This window comes from Ochotona princeps, chromosome 20 (genome assembly GCF_030435755.1).
Source record: "Ochotona princeps isolate mOchPri1 chromosome 20, mOchPri1.hap1, whole genome shotgun sequence".
NCBI lineage: Eukaryota > Metazoa > Chordata > Mammalia > Lagomorpha > Ochotonidae > Ochotona > Ochotona princeps.
In genome coordinates this window covers 22,512,739-22,534,133 of record NC_080851.1, presented here as the reverse complement: position 1 = coordinate 22,534,133, position 21,395 = coordinate 22,512,739, and the positions used below count along the sequence as shown (strand labels likewise).

Here is a 21,395-nt window from a genome sequence, read left to right as displayed (position 1 = left end):
TAAAAAGATGTTTTTCTTCATTAAAAAGAGAAGATAGTATATTTAACCATATTAATATTAAATTTTGTGTGTGTGATAATTTTATCATGGTTATGTAGAGAAAGGGAAAATCTTAACTCCCGTACAGTACATTTTAACAGGACTTAAGTGTGTGTGTCATTAAATAGTTCTTCCATCTTTCCCATTTCTCTCTGCTTCCCTGAGAGAAAATATTGCCAAACATTATAAACTGGTAATTCTGAGGGAACCATGGGCTCGAAAGTGTTTTGTTTCTCTTGTTGTTTTTTATATGAAGGGCTGAGTTATAAGAAGGATTAGGAGGCACAGCAGAGGCAGCAACTTTCCATCTGCTGATTCATTCCTGAAATAGTCACAACCGCTAGACTCTGCCAAGCGGAAGCCAGGAGCCAGTAACTTCTTCTGGGTCTCCTGTGTGTGTGCATGAGCCCCCTAGGTGTGTGCAGGGCCCGAGGAATGGGCCATCTTCCACTGCGTTCCTAGGCACATTAGGAAGGGGTTGAATTCGAAATGGAGTAGCTGAGACACAAACTGGTGTCCATATAGAATGCTGGCATCACAGGTATCCACTTTGATGAATGTGCCATGCTGCCAGCCCCTTGAAATTTTTAGAAGTTAAGTACTGCTGAGGAGAGAAGAGAAAGTGGTTGCTAAAGTATTTTTTCCTTTTCATTTTAGCAGAGGTGTAGTTCATTTCACCTTTAAGTAAGTTGTTGCTATGAATTCTCTCCCTCCCCTCTCTTTCCAGTGAATAGCTTCTGGATTTTGTTAAACACGTTTTTAACGTGAGTTGAGATGATCCTGTACTTTTTTTCTTATTACATTAATATGGTTTGTCATATTGGCTAATTTCTCATGTGTTAAAACCAATCTTGTACAATATGGGATAAAACTCACTTGGTCATTGTATATAGATTTTTATACTGTTGGATTCAATTTGATATGTTAAATATTTTTGTATCTATATTAAACAGGGATATTAATCTGTGGTTCTCTTTTCTTGTAATATATTTATTTGGTTATTTATTTATCTGGATACCACTAGCATTATAAAACAGGCTGGTGTTTGTTCCTTTACTTTTTGGAAAATTTAATGAAAGATTTCATTAAATTTTAAACACTTGATAGTTCAACCTAGTTTGCCAAAACATTTCATTGTGGGAAATTTTTTCATTGCAGGAAATTTTTTCATTGCTAATACATTGTCTGTATTTAGAAGATATATTTAGATGTTTTAATTTCTACTTGAGTCAGGTTCAGTGGCTTGTTTCTGCTAATTTTCCCGTTTCGTATAGATTGTCATATTCGCAAGCTGATTATTGTTCATAGAATGTTCTTTAAAATCACTGTCATTTCTTTCGTCATTCTCAATGTGTCTGTTTTCCTTTCTGATTTTAGATATTTTAGTCTGCTCTCTCCATTCCTGTTCAGTCGAGCTAAAGTTTTACTAATTTTGTTGATCGTTTTAAAACGATGTACTTTTGATTTCATCGAATTATTCATTTTTTTAAAGATTTTATTATTATTGGAAAGCCAGATATACAGAGAGGAGAGACAGAGAGGAAGATCTTCCATCCGATGTTTCACTCCCCAAGTGAGCCGCAATGGGCTGGTACGCGCCAATCCGATGCCGGGACCAGGAATCTCTTCCGGGTCTCCCATGGGGGTGCAGGGTTCCAAAGCTTTGGGCCGTCCTCTCCTGCTTTCCCAGGCTACAAGCAGGGAGCTGGATGGGAAGTGGAGCTGCCGGGATTAGAACTGGTGCCCATATGGGATCCCGGGGCTTTCAAGGCGAGGACTTTAGTTGCTAGGCCATGGCACCGGGCCCTATTCATTTTTTTTAAATTTATATTTCATTTATTTCCATTCTACACATTATTACTTCCTGCCTTCCAAGTGCTTTGGGTTTAATTGCTCTACTTTTGTTAATTTTTTGAAGTAGAAGTTCATGGATCTGAGTTGTTCTTGTTTTTAGATATAAGTATTTGCAGGTACCAATTTCTCTGTAAATACTGCTTTAGTTAGGTTGCATTCGTTTTGGTGTATTGTATTTTTATTTTCATTCATCTCAAAGCATTTTCTAATTTCTCTTGTTTATTCTTGGACTTACTGGTTTTGTAAGTGCATGGCTTGATTTCCATATTTCTTAATTTTCAAATTTTCTTCTGTTATTGATTTCTAATTTTATTACATTGTGATTGAAGAACATGTTTTTGTGATTTAAATATTTTTAAAATTTACTGAGATTTGTTTTGCAGCCAAACATATGGTCCATCCTAGAGAATGCTGTGTGTGCAATGGGGGAGCGTGTGTATTATGGCTTGTGGGAGTGGAATGTTCTGGATATGTCTTTTAGGCCTAGGTGATTGATAGTGTTGTCTAAGTATTCTGTTTCCTCGTTGATCTTTGGCTTTCTTGTTCTACTTATTGGAAGTGGAGTAGTGAAGTCTCAACCCAATACTGTTGTTTTTATGGTTTTATTTAATTTCATTTTTTTGCCCCATTTTTTGCTTTGTGTATTTTGTGCCTCTGTTTAGGTTCACATATGTCTACAAGGGTCACACCCTGCTGTTTGAATCTCTGTCATTGTAGAAATAGCTCCTGTGTGGTCTGATGCCTTGCATCTCCTGGACGGTTCTGTTTGAGGCAGTGTGACTCCTCCTGCTCTTTGAGTCTCTTCCTGTAGCTTATGCTCTTTTCCCGTTTTTCTCGAGGACTATTTGTGTTGGCAACCAAAATATGTCTCTCCTCGATGGCGTGTAACCGTACACTACCTTTTTTAAAAATCACATTTGGTCAGTTTCTGACTTTTGAATGGCTTAGTCGGTCTACCTGTATTTAATATAATTCCTGATGAAATGGGATTTATAATCTGCTAATTTGCCGTTTCCTGTTTGTCTTGTGTGTTTTTTGTTCCTCAAAACTTCCGTTGCTTTTGTTTTTTTACTGTGATGTGGATGTTTACTAGTAGACCTTTGTAATTTTCCTTTTATTGTATATATTAACCTAATCTAAATTTAATATTTTTTCACTGTATATCATTTACATATGTATAATAAAAAAATTAAGTAGTTATTTATGTAATTTTCAGTTCTATTCTAGGAAAAGAGTACTGTATATCCACTTATAATATGCAATTTATACTTATATAATTTATTGCACAGTTATTCCACCTTATCCATTGCTTCTGCTTCTGTGGATTAAGCTAACAGTTGAAAAAATATTTTAAAGAATTGCATAAGTACTTAATATGTACAGATTTTCCTCTTTGTTATTATTCCTTAAGCAATAAAATAGTATGACTATTGCATAGTATTTCCAACATATTAGGTATTTTAGACAATGTTGAGACGATTTAAAGTATACGGGAAGAAGTTTTTATGTTATATGCAAATAGTATGTGTTGTGTATAAAAGATTTGAATGTCTTTGGGTTTTGGTTGGATCCTAGAACCAATAAACTAAAGCAACAACTTTTGTTATACACACAAACACACACATGATGTATGAATATTTACTATAATATATTACATAAATATACTATAGGATGAAAGAAAATTAGAATGTTGTTTTCTTAGTTTTTGCACTGGAAATTGAAATCAAAATCTTAAAGTAATCTAGTCTATATTAATACCAATTTAACTCAATTAAGTCCGAAAATGCTTTTCTGGTATAGTGCTTTCCCCCATTTCTGTCTTACATTTGTCGTACACATGCATTTATATGCTATAAGCACACAATACATTCTTGTAGTGTTGTTTTATGCAGTTTATTTTAAATATTACAGGAAGAACAAAGAACTATAAACAAATATGAATTTAGGTTGTCTTTTATATTTACCCTTATATGCTGAATTTAGATCTTTTTTTTTCTTTTAAGTTTTATTGATTTTCGTTGGAAAGGCAGATATACAGAGAGAAGGAGAGGCAGAGAGAAAGATCTTCTGTCTGCTGGTTCACTCCCCAAGTGGCTGCAATGGCTGGAGCTGAGCTGATCTGAAGCCAGGAGCCAAGAGCCTCCTGCCAGTCTCCTGCCCGGGTTGTCCTTTACTACTTCCCCAGGCTACAAGCAGGGAGGTAGACAGGAATCAGAACAGTTGCAACATGAACGAGCTCCCACATTGTGCCCACAGAGATCCTGGCACATAAGGCAAGGATTTTAGCCCCTAGACTCCCGCCCGGGCCCTGGGTAGTGTTCTTTCATTTCAGCCTTAAGGACTCCCTTTGGTAATTGTTGTGAGATACATGTATCATTAGCAGTGCATTCTCTTATGTGTTTCTTTATTTGAGAATATCTTATTCAATTGTCCTTTGTTTTTCTAGCAACAGTTTGGCTATTGTTTGGCGTAGTCTTTTTCTTTTACCCATTTAATTAAATGTGTCTTCTGGCCTCAGTAATATTTGATGAGAAATCACTATTTATCTGAATGATATCCTGTATATGTGACAAGTCACTTTTGCTGCTTCCAAGATTCTTTGTTTTCCTACGGTTGGTGGTATACCTGAGTACGCATTATTCTGTGTTGCTCTTACTTGGAGCTTGGTGATCTTAGATGCACAGTCAGATCGTCTTTCTCCGCCAGGTCTCTCTTCTTTGCATCCAGGACTCCAGTTCTTTGTGTGCTGGTGTCCTTCCTCGTGTCCTACACAGCTCCGTGGTTCTGCTCTTTCTGTTTTTGTCTCCCACACTGGATCAAGTTCAACGATCTGTCTTCAGGATCCCTCATACTTTTGCTAGCTCATATCTTCCAGTGAGCTTCTCTTGTGGCATATTTTTCATTACACTTATGACAACTCGGAAAAGATGGACTTTTATAATGTTTGATAGTGTTATTCTTGCTTTTTGGAGGAGTGAATATTTGGAAGACCTTACCCCATGGTTCTGGAAATTATAATCTTTTCAGAATCATTTTGTTATGTTTACATTTCATATTCCCAATTCATTTTACTTAAATGACAGGAAAGTTCTTGAGGTAAAATATTTTCTTGTATTTTTAAGTTTTTCTTATTTTTTTAAGAAGTATGATTGCTTGATCTAAGTATCAAGATTTTAAAATTTTTGATTATATTCAATTTGACTTGCATAAAGGCTGTCAATTCATGCCATAACCATTGCTATGCGTGCAGTGGTGTTTTCCTCTATGCTTAAGAGCTCTGGGTATTATAATGTTCATCATTCTGTTATAAAATTAGAAAGCACTGAAACTGAATTTCCCACTCCCACATTTAAATAAAATGCTGTAACAGTTTAGGATCCAAGAATATGTTCTACATAGAAGCAGGAGTGTGTGTATGAGTTTTCACTTGAACTAATAATGTAGTTTTCTTTGATTATATATATATATATATATATATATAAATAAAATGCTAATTTCACTTTAGGACCTTATAGAAATTTAGGTAAATATGAAGAATTTTTAAATCTTGGAGAAACTTACGTCTGTAATGAAGGATTAGGTTTTATAGATTCTGAGTGCATCCCTAGAATCATCATGTATGTTTGGCCAGGCATCCATGGAAAGGAAACACTTGACTCAGACCTGCCATTTGCCAGGAAAAGAGGATGAAAATGCTGAAAACATCTGAACACGTGCAAGCAGCCAGACCTAAATGTGACGAATAGCCAGAAATCAAAATCCTTCATCTATGATAGTCTTTGTTGGGTGAAGCTACTGCTGCCCGAGGCAAGAGAAACAAGAAATTCATGTCTGTTTTACTTCTTCCCTTGTAAAATTGCTGGCTAGCACCTCAATAACATTAAATGCTACTAGTGATACTAGATATGTTTGTGAAGTTGTTCCTAATGTGACTAGCAATGTCTGCTTTTATTCTTTCTCATCCTTAGAACTTTTCATGATAAAGTATATTTTTAAGAAAATGTACAATGAATCCTATTTTATTAAGACTAAAACAGACATGTTAAATCAAATTCTTGAATATATCTTAATACTTTTTTGTAATTACATGCTAGAACACTTTGAGTTTAGAATGTTATACGTTAGAAAAGAAGATTAAATAGCTCTACTAAAGCTACTTACACGGAGCTTCATGCAGGTTCTCTGCTAGTGGAAGGGCGTATTTGCTTTTGGAGGAAACTCCATTTGTCAAGTAAGGACCATACTGGGCATGGCTTTCAAAATGTGTTTCTGTCTCAAAATATGAGTCATGGACTTGTGTAAATAATATCATTACTGTTCAAAAATTAATGTCTAACATAATGAGCTATACAAAGGTACATATAATATAATGTAAGTGAGCATCTCAGTTTAAGAGGCAGGTGGCTGTCTCATTGTGTTACAAGGGAAGAAAGGCATCTTAAGACAAAGGAGAGAGATGTGATCAAGAAAGCTTGCCTAAGAATCAGAGGTCCAGGTCTCCTCTTTTGGCCTCTTCAGCTGGTTTCAAGTAAAATTAATTTCCCAAAACATTTTTCCTCAGGAACTAGACTTGGCTTGTAGCTCTAGGTTGGCACCATCATTCTGTGTCAACCAGCTTCACAGACAGGAAAGTAGTGTTTTTGTTGAAGCAAGGCCATCTTAGAAGGAAGGTGATCTGCCATGGAATTAAGATTCCATGGTTTTCCCACCTTGTCCTTAACCCTTCCGGGGTAAGCAGGCTCAAATATTACTTCCTGTTCCAAGTGCAGCTGCCATCTCTCATACATCTGGTGAACAAGACACTTCTCCCCAGGTCACTCTCCCGGTCTTCCTGACTGAGCACGTGTGAGCTCTTATGTTTCCACTCTTCTGTCCTTTCTGGTTCTCTTGCCGACTCAGCTCAGACGGCATCTCCTGTTAAGTGTTTCCTGGTCACATCCAGTCCGTTGCCCCTTCCTCTATGTTTGTTTGTTTGTTTTTTGGTATGCAGTTTATTATGAACTCCTGTAATATGGTTGTGTTTCTTCTTCTTGAGTATTAACCAGTACTCTCATATGTCTGAATATTGGGAAGGTTAACCTTCATTCGTTTACGCAATGAGGAAATTCAACAAATGGTCTTTTGGCTAACTGAAATAACTGTGAGTTGAAGAGTGTAGAGAAGACTGTTAAAGTTTGCTTAAAATGGTTTGCTTATCAACTTACTTATTCCTGCATATTTAAAATCATTTCTGATGACATGATATTTAAAGAACTTTTTTTACTTTCACATTTCATAAAACAGTTTTACTAATACTTCATTTATAGGTCATCATTAACCTTTGGCAATACTGTGGCTACTCTTTCAGTGATCAAGTGTGAATTTTCCAGATTAAGCCATCTTCACTTCCAGTTAAGTTATAGGAGATCCAGTGCTATTAAAATTAATGCATGACATTGTCTTAAGTATCCACTGGCAAAATATCGGGAATATTGCTTCTTTCCATTAATCTCTGTGGTTCCACAATGTACCTACAAGCATAACTTTTTAAATGTGAGTTTTCAAAGGTTTTTGGAGGATGAAATTCTACAGACATTAAATGCAGCCTTTTGTTCCAGAAATAATTGCCACAATCTTGTTCAATTTCTTCTCTCTCTCTCTTTTTAATTTTCTCACTGGTTCCATTAGGAGACCTCTTACAGCTAGCACTAATTGACATATATTCAGGCTAATGGATTTTACTAGATAGTAACTAAGTGTTCAGAATAACTTAATGTAGAAAATGCCATTTTAATGGGAGACATTTGTGAAGGCTTAAATTTAACAGACTCTATTGCTTTGAAATTTGGGGGGCTTAAAAAAGAAAAGCAACCCTCAATGTCATTAGGGCACATACAACATTTTCTTTGAAAATAGGATTTTTGTCCTAATGTTTAAAGAGATACATTTGTTTATTTGACATCCAGAGTTACAGAGACAGAGGAATAGACAGCAGCAGAGGTCTTCCATCTGCTGGTTCACGCCACAGATGGGTACAAGGGTCAGTGCTGGATCATGCTGAACCAGGAGCCACGAGCTTCATTTGGGCCTTTATCATGGGTGGCAGGGGCCCATGACTTGGGCCCATAACTTGGGCCATCCTCCACTACTTTTCCTAGGCTGTTAGCAGAGAGCTGAAATGCAGAAGCTGCTGTGCCACCACCCAGCGACCCTATGGGGTGCTGGTGTGGCAGGTGGCAGTTGCACAATTCGAGCCACAACATCAGCCCTATGCTTGATTCTAATAAGGTTACCTGCTAGAATAATGAAAGGATTAGTTTTAGCACTGTAAACATCATTGTCTTTGGGCAAGAGAAGATAGTCAAATGAGAATAGCTTGGTTCGGCAAATTCTTTGGAGCTAGATAAATCTAGCTTTAAATGTGGCACAGTATTAATTACGTTTGGTGTAATTTTTGTGTAGGCCACTAAATTCAATGAACTTGAGTATTCACCTCTTTAAAATGTAGACAATACTCATGTATTCCTTACACAGTTGGCATGAAATCTAAAAATTACAATATATAAGCATAAATATTTCTTTAGATAATGTGAGAGTGTGTGTGTGAAGTCTTCGGTCATTATTCTCTCCCTCAGGACTCGTTTTAGTTTGTTACTATCCAATGTACCTTTGCCCAAATCTCTTATGTGATGGGATCCAAAATTGCCTGGTGTTATGATTCTGTTCTGACCTGTTTCCACTGTGAAGTTGCTTGCATTCCCAAGATTCTAACACCTCAAGAGTGTAGTGCTTTGATTATCATATTGTTTTCATGCTGCTCAGACTTTTAAGTGTATTTAATTATTCAAGGATCTTGATAAAATGCAGATTCTGAGTCAGTATGTCCTATGTCGGGCCCAGGATTCTGTATTTCTAACAAGTTCTCAGATGTTGCTGATGCTGCTGATGTACAGTCCACACTTTGAGTCCTAAGGACAGAGAATGATGCTGTAGCTTTAAAAACGTAATAGAAACTTGGTTGGCTGCTTTCGAAGGCACCCCTGGGAGGAAATAAAAAACATATTTTGCATATGCAAAATTTCACAATACTTCACTGAGCTCACTCATCCTCATACTATGTTCCGTGGAAGATGAGTAAAAATTTCCATTAAAGGAAAAGCTTTTAAGCCAGAATATAAATAAGAGATTTGCTGCTTTCATTTGGTCAGTCTGAAAAAAAGCAAGTTTACACTGTACCTTGAAATTCTTTTGGATAAGAGCAAACACATTCTAGTGAGTTGGGCCCATCTTAGAAAAAAACTATTACTTTGCTAGAATTTTTACATTGCTGGAGATCCGAAAAATGAAGGTCAAGTTCACACTGCAGTCAGTGCTTAAGGTTTTAAGCCACTGATATTTTCCTTGTAAAGTCTCTTTGGAAAAGCCTTCAGATTTGAGTCAGCTAGGGTGAACCCATTTTCAAAAGTTTTGTTTCTGGAAGCATTTAATTGAAAGGAAAAACCCCAAGAATGCATCTAGAGTTGGAAGTCATGCAGCAATTGGGAGGGCCTCGAAATAGCAACAATGGTAATATGTGAAGCCAAATGAAATCTGCAAATTATTAGGATGAGATTGGTAAGGGGCATAGAAACTTACTAAAAGGGAAATGAGAGCAGTGAGTTTTCCAATATGGATTTTATACTGAGAGGTGGAACAAAATAGAACTGGAGACAGAAACTTCACTGAGTTAAAAACTAAAAGATGGCAGGGATTGCAAGTTTAATGGAGTCTGGATGGCTTTCATTTTACTTTGATTTGCTGAGAGGTATTGCAGGTTCAGAATCTCATTGGAATGTCCATCGTCAGTGCAGCCTCTTACAAGTTTTCACAAAAATGACCTGTCAAAAGCTCTAACATTGGACTTCCAAGAACTCTGAAAACTGGGTGGCTAAAAAGTGAATGCTAGTATCTGGAAAAAAAATGGCATTAACTATAAGGCAACTGGGTTCTAGTTAAGGAAACTGACTCAGATTTTAATTTCTTTTGGCTACATGTCTAATTTTCATTTTGGTAAGTAGTATAAAAGAAGAGAAGCAGCAAAAAAAAGTGCTAATTCCTGTTCTCCATCCTCTCGGTGTGTCACACACACCAAGAAGACCAGATGCCATTTCTACCATGTGGGACTGGAAGGAATAAGGCTACTTCAGAAAGTTTATGGAAAATAGAATTTAGAATTCTGAATTCATCTTCATGCTAACGAAACTTTTGATATGCCATTTTGTTTCATAATATGTGTAAAAATGCATATTACAAAAAATGGTATTGGATTTTAAATTTTGAACCCTGCACACACACATGTGGGGGACCTGAAAGAGGCTCCTGGCTCCTGGCTTTGGATTGGCTCAGCTCCAGGTGTTGTGGCCACTTGGGGAGTGAACTAGTGGACGAAAGATCTTTCTCACTCTCTTCTTCTCTCTGTAAATCTGACTTTCCAATAAAAACAAATAAATCTTAAAAAAAAAAAAGAATTGAAACAGCCAGAGTACATGGGCCTCTGCAACCTATGTCAGAGACATGCATGGAGTTTCAGGCTCCTGGCGCAGGCCTAGTTCTGTCCTGGTCATTACAGCCATTTGGGGAATGAACCAGCTGATAGGAGATATATTCTCTCTCTTTCTTTGTCTCTTTCTCTGCAACTTGCTCAAATAAGTAAGTAAGTCTTTAAAAAAATACTGAGTGCTCACTTCAGCAGCACATATACTAAAAATGGAATGATACAGGGAAGATTAGCATGGTCCCTATACAAGGATGACACACTAATTCATTAATCATTCCATATTAAAAAAAATACTGATAAAATACTAATAGACAAGGTGTTGAACCTAGCCTGTAAGATGCCAATTAAGAAACCCGTGTCTCATGTCCCAGAGTGCTTGGACAGCACCCAGTTTTGGCTCTTGACTCTGATTTTCTTCTAATGTAGGCCCTTGGGAGCATCAGGGGATGGCTCAAGTAACTGAACCCCTTCTACTCACACAGGTGATCTGGATTGAGTTTCTGCCTCTCAGTTTGTCCCAGTCTCAGCCGTTGTGGGTACTGGGAGGTTTGAACCAGTTTGAGGAGCTTTCTTCATGTATATACCTCTCAAAATAATAGTAATAGTAATAGTAATAGTAATAGTAATAGTAATAATAATAATAATAATAATAATAAACAACCAAGGTGCTAGCATTGTGGCACAGTGAGTTAAGCCTCCCCTGCCACCATGTGGAAGACTCAGGTGAAGTTCCAGACTTCTCGTTTCAGCCTGGCCCTCTCCTGGCAAATGGGATAATTTGGGAAGTGAACCAGTGAAAAGAAGATCTCTTTCACTTTGTTTCTCCCTGTCTTTGCAACTCTTTCAAATAAATAAATAAATCCTTTAAAAACAAGACAAAAAATCCAACAGAATTTTCATTAAGAAGCTAATAGAATACACCTTCATGTAATGATACCAATAAATGACTCATATAAATCTAATCACAGCCAAATAAATGATCAGTACGTATAAATAACAAGCGTCAAAAAGACTATTAAAAGGGAAATAAATACTATTCATTATAATAATAGTTGTAATTTGATTAAACTCAAATGGAATCAATATGAGAAACCTGATGAACCTATTTCTTAAGGATGTTTTTAAGAAATTACTATCTCAAACTTTTTGAGGAGGCAATATCTTTTGGTTGCCTTTTTGGTTGTCAGACTTCTGGAATCCCGGATGGCTCAAGCCTAGAGGCCCTGGCTCAATAGCAGGCAGACGTTACTGGAAATAAACTAAGACCTAAAAATTGCACGCAGATCGCTGTACTCTAGCCCCTTGCCAGGCTTCCCAGCTTGCTGTTCCTCAGGTACCAGAGCAGAACTCCTGGTCCTCTTCGTTCGGATCTACTTCTCCCAAGTTCCCAGTCTCAAAGAGTGGTGAATTCTTTGTTCTCTTTGGAGCCTGATACCTGGAATCATACCCTACACCTCATTGTTCTCATGTCTTTTCTCCATCTACCAAGTCCAGAGGAGCTGGTAGACATATCATTAATATGTCTTTCTTCTTTATATCGAGAACTTCACAAGAAAGATTCAAATCAAATTAAAATAGATTTGAACAGAAGAAAGAGAGTGAGAATGCAAGGCAGAGAAAGAGAAAAAGAGACACATAACAGGAAAAGAGATGTTTATTTGCTTGTTCCTTATCCACATGCCTGCTCAACATATAAATCAACATATAGGCCATCTTGCTTCATCCGTGCCTTCAACTACACTGTGTTGTTTTACAGAACATTCCAGACATCTGATTAGTTCACCTGTAATCATTTCAGTACGTTTTAAAAATATTAATATATTATACATCTTTAGAAACTATTAAATTCCTTAATATTACTAAATTTTTAATTAGCATTTTAATTTCTCTCACTTTTCTTTTTTTTTTTTCCTGTTTGATACAGTTAGTTGATTTAGATCCAAAGTATGGCTGTGATACTTGGTTTATATATCTCCTCAATTTCTCAAGACAAAGCTTTCCTTTCCATTTTTTCCCTTGTAACTTATTTGTTGAAGAGATCAGATGGTGCAAGTTTTCCTTGTGGCATGCCTGTCCTTTAACAACTAATAGTGTATCTATAGGGGTTATCAATGCGTTCATCAGTCACTGTTGCAAACACCTGAGCCTTTGATGTTTATCATCATAGTCTTTGCTGACAGTCAAGCAGCAGCCCGTACGAGCGTTCATTTTCTCTTCACATGACGTACTTTAATGAGACTAATCACCTTCTTTTTCTAGGTATATTTTGTTTAGAAAGTTTTATTTATTTTTACTGGAAAGTCAGATTTACAGAGAGAAGGAGAGAGAGAGAGAGAGAGGGAAAGAAAATATCTTCCATCCACTGGTTCACTCTCCAAATGGCCTCATCTGCCAGAACTGAGCTTTTCTGAAGTCAGGAGCTGGGAGCTTCTTCTGGGTCTTCCTCATGTGTAGAGGGACCCAGGGACCTGAGCCATCCTCTACTGTTTTTCCAGATCATAAACAAGGAGCTAAATTGGAAGTAGAGCAGCCAGGACACAATCCAGTCCCGGAACTGAAGAATTAGCCTACTACATCGCTATGCCAGTCCCTATATATATCTAGATATATAGATATCTAGATATATATATATAGATATATATAGATATCTTTAGGGGCTTTCCATGGCTGTGTCTCCTTTGAGACACACTTGCCATTGAGTAATGCTAGTCTACGGGATTGTTTCTTTGTCAGTTGTATGATTTACTTTGCATGCTCCATCAGGGCAAGATCCTTGTCTGTCATTGCTTAGCACCAAAGGCAAAGGACAGTGGCAAATACCAGTGCTCAATTAGTACTTTTTAAGTATGTGGCATGAATACTTAAACAATGAACTCAATCAAAGGATAGCAACACCTTTACAGGCATGCTGTGGATTGAGTTTTTCCTTCAGTGTGGAGATGTTAGGGGAGAGCCAAGTAGGGGTGGAAGAATGAGAGGAGAGCAAAGACAAGAGGAGGTGGTTTGGAAAGTTCAGACGGTAGGCTGTGTTGTCAGTCATGTGGATAGCAAGCAATGTTTCTGGCCACGATACAGCTGAGGCAACGCTTCCTGGAATTCCCAGGACAGCATTACTATTAAGGGGCCAAAGAGAGGAGAAAAATTCTTAAAGAGATCTTGTGTTGTGTGAAGCAGTGTGAGGTAGGTCTATGTCCCAGCTCAATAGCCCTTGAAGGCATCATTGTGACACAGTGCATTCCAGCCTGTCAAAGCAGCCCATTCATATCTGCTGGTGTGCAGAGTGTCCTTACCATACTGTGCAGTACTGTGCCAGGCCAGCAGCGTGGAGGATGGAATTTCCTCCCCATCTGGCTTTGAAAACACCTACAGTGAAAGAATTCTTGGTTGGGCAACTTAAGATCTTACAGGAAAATTATATCAGGGCATTGAGATGATAAGTAAATCTTCAAAAGCCTTTATAAATATTTTGTAGGCTCATGATGTAAAATTAATGTTCTGTGGTACAAAGAATAGCTGAATATTAATATTCTTCAGAAAGTCCATGGAAAAAAATGAAATGGTGGTTTACTTGGATGCAAAGCAATTTTGAAATGTTTGCAGAGATTTTTAAAATACTCGTTTTTCATGAATTTTTTGAAGACTTCTCGAGTTTGATACATCTTACATCAGTAAGAATAGATGTCTAACGATTCATATTTCCTTTATTTTGCTGGACTAAGAATGCTTACAAATTTGTTTTTCTTTCACAAAGTTGTTTTTTCTTTCATAGTCTTATGTCCAAGTAGTGATTCTGCCTACTGGGATGCCTCTTTTCTGATGCAGGAAACCAAATATTGAATATGCTTGTGATTTAATAATATCTGATTTTTAAAATATCACAACTGCATGTATTCTGAAGATTTCTCTAGATGTGGACAAAATCTTTTAGGGACAAACACAAAACTAAGCGCAGGTTAAATATAATAGGTGAAGAAAATTAGATTCTGGAGCTTGCCTATGTGGGTTTGAGTTCTTATTCTATCACTAATTAGCCAAGTGACCTTTGACAAATTACTTAATTGCTCTGTGCCTTTAGTTTTGCATCTGCAGAACAGAATAATAATATCATTTCGCAGTGCAGGGCTAAGATAAAATGATTTGCTGCATGTGTTTGGCAGTGTTCCTAACACATGATGAGGTATATGAAAAAGATAACTGTTGAAATGTTAGCATTGAAATAAATCCATGCTTGTCAGGATTTTACCTATGGGAAATTTGGGACTGTAGAGGAATGACTAGAGTACTAAGCAACCAACAAACATATTTGGTTCCTTATTAATGGGCACATGCACATTCCTTTAGTAGTTGGAAACATGAAATATCTGATCTATAGTTACTCATTACTGTCTGCTAGCTGTGGTTCAAAAGGACGTCTATTTCAGATGGATCCCTCTAAACCTGTGTTCTCAGTCTGGAGCTTGTAGACCTTGCGCCACGCAGTGGTTCTCAAGTGGAAGGAACTGAATGTGTGTCCCTATGTTGGGCACTATGCCCCTGGAAAATCACAGGTTTGTATGAGTCAGTATGGCAGCATTTCAGAATAGTAGCTTTGGAAAGCTGGCAAAGAGGAACTGGAGCAGAGGAGGAGGAAAGGAGAGCGGATTGAGAGGATGCTGTCAAACCTTAAAGCTTATAAAGAAAACTCAATTAGGACCCTAATCTATCCCCTGATCGCATTGTCCTGATGAAAACATGTGGGTGGTATTTATTATTTATCCCACGCATTTTTAACCTCTTACTAGGAACATAATGGGATGCTTTCCAGTCGCTTTACTGATAGAAAGATAGCAAAGCTCAAATATTCTTTGATCACCAGTAATTATGTAAAATAGGCTTGAGAAGGGTTTTGGCTGTGATTGAATCTTGAAATAATGATTTCATGTGCACACTGTCACTTGTTTTATTTTTCCCCCCAAGTGTTCAGACCTGTTTAAATGCAGTGCCTCAAAACTTTCTACAGAAAATTGTTCAAACTGAGTGGCTTGAAATGTTCTGAGGTTCATCTTTCCCTTTCCTTTCAATATTAGGACCATATTTGTCCTTCCTCTGCTTGCTACACTTTATAGACTCCACGGGATTCCTTAGGGGACTGGCCCCATGATGAGGTCACATCTGCAATTTCTTTTAGTTCTTGGACTGAAATTCAGATTTAGTTTTGATGACTTCTCTTAATCACCTCACCTGGCTTGAATGTTAAATTCTTTATAACGTATTATTTTGTGTGGTTTCCAGTTTTGAAGTTTTACCTGAGTAAATTCTCCTGCATCCAAATCATGCAAGTGTGTCTTCAACCACCATGCCCAATCCACTCTTCCAACACTTTCAGGAAAAATATATTTTTGGGGGTTGGGGAAGAGGTTGGTTGGTGGCGTATAAATGACATGAATAATTTTCAGTTAGTGTATATTTATTGCCGATTTAGAGTTTGCAGTTAAAATGTTGGTATTATTTAATACTGCTGTTTTTTAATGACAAGTAAAAGGAATCAACTTCATTTTAAATCAGAAATCCATGTGATATTAGACTCAGAAGGAACCTGGGGGACATGGCTGAAACTTGGAGAAACACAATTTAGTTTCTAAAGAAACTAGAAGCAGGTAGTAAAAAATCGTCAGTGCCCCATTCCGGGCTGGGAGGTGATTCTGTTGATTTTACTGACTGAGTAGAGTGAGTTATTCAGTGGTGTCTATGGAAGGCTGATCATTGTACCTGGGAAAATGTTAATTCAGTAAATGGTGTTGTTTGAAGAATGATTTGGTCTCTGAATTCACATAAAGGTTTAAGCCCAGATTTGTAAGTTAATGAACTAAGAGGGTGCAAGCTTATCCAATTACAGTGCTGGAGGTGGGGCCTTTGGGAAGTGCTTAGACTGAATCAAGTTTTTAGGGTGTGGCCCCTGTGGATGGCTGCTGGTGGCTTTTTAACGTCAGAAGTAGCCATCAACAGACAGACGAGTCGTATAAATCTTCCAGCATGAAGATCACAGATGAGGTGCTTAGCTCTTGTACCTCCAGAACCATGAGTAAAATAAGCCTCTTTTTTTTTTTTTGTAAAGTTACTCTGCTTTGGACATTTTCTTAGGATCAGAAAAAGTGACTGATAGGATAGGTTCAAGGTGCTAGTTCAGATTAGCCAATTTAAAAATGCTGCCTTGTGGGTCCAGTGCGGTAGCCTAGCAGCTAAAGTCCTCACCTTGCATGCACCAGGATCCCATATGGGCACTTGTTCTAATCCCGGCAGCCCCGCTTCCCTTGCAAGTCCATGCTTGTGGCCTGGGAAAGCAGTTGAGGATGGCCCAATGCCTTGGGACCCTGCACCCATGTGAAAGACCCAGAAGATGCTCCTGGCTCCTGGCTTCGGCTCAGCACAGCTCTGGCTGCTGCAACCATTTGGGGAGTGAATCAGTAGATGGAAGATGGAGTCACCAGCAACCACATGCAGCGACCTTCCTTGTTAGAAGAAAATAAAGAACACCGTGGTTTAAAGGCCATCGTTATGAGTTGGGGAGATGAGATAGTCGACTTCAAAGAAGCGATGTGGGAAGGTGAAGCAGCATTTCCTCTCTCAGCAGCCACGTGGAGACCTGCTCCCCTAGCTGTACCCCATCCTGCTGCCTTGAAACGTAAAGGGAGATCTTTAGCATACATCAGGAAGACATGTGTGATTCTAGTATTTTCAAGTTAGAATTAGCAAACAGAGATCTAATACTAAAGGTGGATTTAGTTACACAAGCTTTAGATCTTCTTTTCAAAAAACCTGTGTGTGAATTGCTGGTCACCTTTGAAAGGTGCTGGCCAAGTTCTATACACCTGACAAATGCAGAGGTATGAAAGTGGGCAGCAGGTGCGCCTGCTCGAGTTCCATGTTTCAGTTCCCATCTGGAACACAGACTGTGCTGGTGTATTTTACCTTTCTGAGTCTTAATGCACTGGTCTGCCTTGGCTGCGTCACAAATACTGAGATGTTCCAAGCTGGAGAGAAACCATGTTAAAGTGGAATTTTTTTCCTTTTGGAAGTTGTCTCACTTTTCCCCTCTGTAAATCTGGAAGATGAAAGAAAAGTTCCCGGAAGGTAGATTCGCAAACCAACCTTCCCCTGCTCCCTTCCCCCAACGCATGTGCTTTTATGCCTATCTTTTTTTTGTAACTGCAAGTGCTTTTCCTGATTCAGAGAGGGGCCTGTTGGTGTAAGAGACAAGTCTGTCCTAGCTGTGCACCAGGAGAAGCCCTGATCTGATTTCCTTGTAAAATCCTCGTCAGTGCTAAGGATGGGAAAAGAAAGCTGTAGATTTCCGGAGGGCTGATGGGTGGAGGAGCTGCTGGATAGCTTACTCAGTGGACCCCCTGCAGGATGCTGATCTGTCGGCGGAGGTGAACACATTGTTTGGGAGCTCAAATGGCCCACAGTGTTGTATCACTGTGTCTAGAAGAGAGCTTTGAAGAAACCGGAGAACATCTTTTTCCCCCTTATCCTCCAGCTTCTAAACAGCTTGTATGCAGTGGAGGCTTGGGATTTGATTGCTTGATAAATCATACGGTATGGACAGCAGGGATTAAGAGCAAACTGGACATATTCACAGACCAGGAGCTGTTTTGTGGTCAAGTGACCAAGGTCAAGGGCTCTTGCTACTACTCAGCACCCTCCCCACACTCAGATTTTACTTCTGGGACATAAGATACATGAAAGACATTTTTCTTCCTCTAATCTGCATCGTTTATACTCTCAACCTCAGGGAAGTCCTCAGAGAATGATCTCATTCAGTGTTCATGGACAGCCATTGCAGACTGCTGAGTTGAGTCTCTTTTGTGGAGTGATGTCACAGAGGCTGAAAGTGTCTCTCTCATATTTGGGGGATGTCAGGCACCAAGGGTCATGTGTTTGCTCATTTAGTCATCTCATAAACACTCTTGGAGCTCTAGTTTGCAGCACACCTTGTGCCACACACCTGTGCCACACACAGCATTTTCCTGCTTGGTATTGAAGAATTTAAGTAAGGTAGTCCTTGTAGAACAACTTATTGGGACTGCACAGTGGCATGAAGACCACAGGTGGTTGGTGTTCCAGATACTAGTAGGAGATATCAGAGAAGACTAAATAGGGAAGGGCATCAGCCTTATTTGAGGGCAGTGGAAGCTAGTATATAAAGTTTGACAGCAGTAGCAGACCTGTTGAAATCTGGAGAGTGAACGGGGTTGTGTCAGAGAAAAGAAGAATTTAGAAAGGAGGCAGAGGGTACAGCATGTATACTGAAAAGGCCTGGGGACCAGAGAAAACACAGAACACCCTAGCCATGGCTCAGGATGAGTGAAGTAGGCAGCAGAAATAAGCAGTAGAGATAAGTAGACAGAGATGTCCATGCGGACTTCGGTTTTGCCGTAAGAACCAGCAGGAGCCACTGAATGAGTTAAGCAGTGGAAAAGAGGATCAGATATTTACCAATAGTGTGGAACAATGACACATGTGTTGAGGATTTCTTGCGTACTGGCTATCAGACATAGAAGTTAGGGATAGAGTGTTTAGCTTAGTAGTTAATATGCCGGTGTCCCGCATCAGAGTGCCTGGGTTTATTGCTTGGCTGTGGCTCCTGACTTCAGTATGCTGCCAGTGCAAACCCTGGATGACAGTGGTGATGGTTCAGGTAGTTAGATTCCTGCCATCCTTGCAGGAGACCTGGCTTGAACTCTTAACTTCTGTTACAAGACCCTGGCTCAGACCTAATCACCGCAGATATTTGTGATATTGGATCTGTAGATGGAGTCCTGTTTATCTCCTCTGCCTCTCTCCCTCTCAAATAAAAAGTAGTCATTCAACACTTAGCGTTAGTGGATGGGTGCAGGGTGTTGCATGGAAGTGACAGGTTTAGGGGGGATCTCTGCTCTGTCTCCTGTCCCTGTGCATGGAGGATGACTGCTTCTGGAAGAACTTACAGGCCAGTCGTACTCCAGTTGAGGAATTGTATGTGATGTTTGCTGAAATCAAGTCTGTGGCTCTAATTCCAGAGATTCTGATTCTGCGGTTCTGGGTGCTCAGTGGGAATCTGCATTTTTCCTCAGACTCCTCAGTGTTATTCTGGTATTTGTGGTTCTGTGGGTTGCACTTTGGAGTAAACAAAGCGAGATAGATTGCAAAGTCTAGGGAGAGATCTTGAGGGAGCAGGATGGCTACGATGAATTACACAGATTATTTGCTTAGCAAACTATTTGCTGGCACAGGCGCGTCAGTCAGCAGTGGGCAAAAGAGGACAGTGTGCATAGTGGACAACAGGGAGCTTTCAATGGTATTTTACCTTTTATAAATGCAGTTTCCCAAACAGGAAAATCTTACTCCTCCTCCTTTCTGAAGGATACATTTCTTGGGGTGGGCCTTGTGGCCCATTGGGTTAAGCTCCTACTTAGGGTGCCCTGCTTCTCAGATTTGAGTGCCTGGTTTGAGTCCTGGCTGCTCTGCCTCTACCTCCAGTCCAGCTTCTTGCTAATGGGATCCTGGAAGTCAAAAGGTGATGCCTCAAGTGGTTATGTGCCAGCCATCTATGGAGGAGCCTCAGATGGAGCTCCTGGCTTTGGTATGATAGTGTGTGTGTGTGTGTGTGTGTGTGTGTGCATGTGTGTGTGTGCATGTGTATCAGAAAAGACGCTTAGGGTAAGATAAAGTCCACTTTAGCCGGCCTCCTCCATTCCACTTTGCTAACTGCTTCATAAATGCTTGAACATAAGGTAGAGGGGGAAGAGGATTTTCAACCTTTTTTTACAATCTTTGGGAAAATATTTCTGACCAGCTCTTTCATTGAGTTCCAATAACTGTTATTTATTATCTCTGAAATTTTGGGCAATGCTGAATGATCAATAATAATGATGGCTCCTTTTTATCTGATTAAGTGACACTAACTGCCTTTTCGGCTTTGAACTAAAATGTGTTTGAAAACAAATTTCAGATTCCCACAGATTTTAATCTGACTTAATGAATTTAAATCTAATCAAAATGAATAATTTTTATGCGGTCATGATTCTAAGGATAAGTAGTATTAATTGGACCTTATATATGCCAAGTACTGTTTGTGAAGGTTTATTTGAGAAATTTTGCTTAGTTTTTACAACAGCTCTGGGAAGTAGGCATCACCACTGTCAGAACAACTGTTTTGTCAAGATCACATAATAATCAAGTTTCTGAGCTAGAACTGGAGCCAAAGTCTGGCTCCAAGGCAAATTTTTGAAGAATTTGTCAGTTGTGATTCTTGTTCATTATTGTTATTTTTAGCCTTTGGCTTAAAACTTTAAATGATACATTAAAAATTAAATATGTTTATGGGATATAGTGTGATAATTCAGTATATGCATACAATAAGCAAGAATTAAATCAAGATAATTAGTGTTTCCTTGTCTTTAAACGTTTGTCATTTCTTTGCATTGGGAAGCCTTTGAACTCCTAGGTTTAAAACTTATTTTTAACTTAAGTATTTGAAAGAGAAACAACAGAAAGAAAGAGATAGATATCTCCTATAAGATGGTTCATTTCCCAAGCCTGCAACAGCTGGGACGAGGACAGACCAAAGTAGCAGCTGGGGCCCCAATCCAGACCTCCCACATGGGTGGCAATGGCCCAAGTGCTTGAACCATCAGCCACTGTTCCTTGTGCATGTTAGCTTGAAGCCAGGATGCAGAACAAACCTAGAATTCAAATGCTGGCACTCTGATACCAAGTATAGGCATTCCAAACCAAGTTGTAACCAGTAAGGGCCATTGTCTCTATTCTAGATGTTTATAAAATGTGAAAAACTGATATGAATTATAGTCACCTTACCATACCATGGAACACTAAAACTTACACTTTCAGGGCCCAACACAAACCCTAGTGGCTAAGTCCTTGCTTGCATGTGGCAGCATTCCGTATGGGTGCCGGTTCATGTCCCAGCTGCTCCACTTCACATCCACCTCACCCACAGACTACTGAG

General features: G+C 38.9%; 1 protein-coding gene and 1 non-coding gene across 3 annotated transcripts in view; both read left to right on the top strand.

The window, feature by feature from the left end:
* The window catches only part of BMPER (BMP binding endothelial regulator), a 235,239-nt gene that overhangs the window by 85,306 nt on the left and 128,538 nt on the right, over positions 1-21,395 (top strand). The gene's annotated exons all lie outside the window — the stretch shown is intronic.
* LOC131482814 (U6 spliceosomal RNA) lies at positions 10,588-10,694 on the top strand. The gene has a single exon (XR_009247312.1). It is a non-coding gene; the product is annotated as a U6 spliceosomal RNA (small nuclear RNA).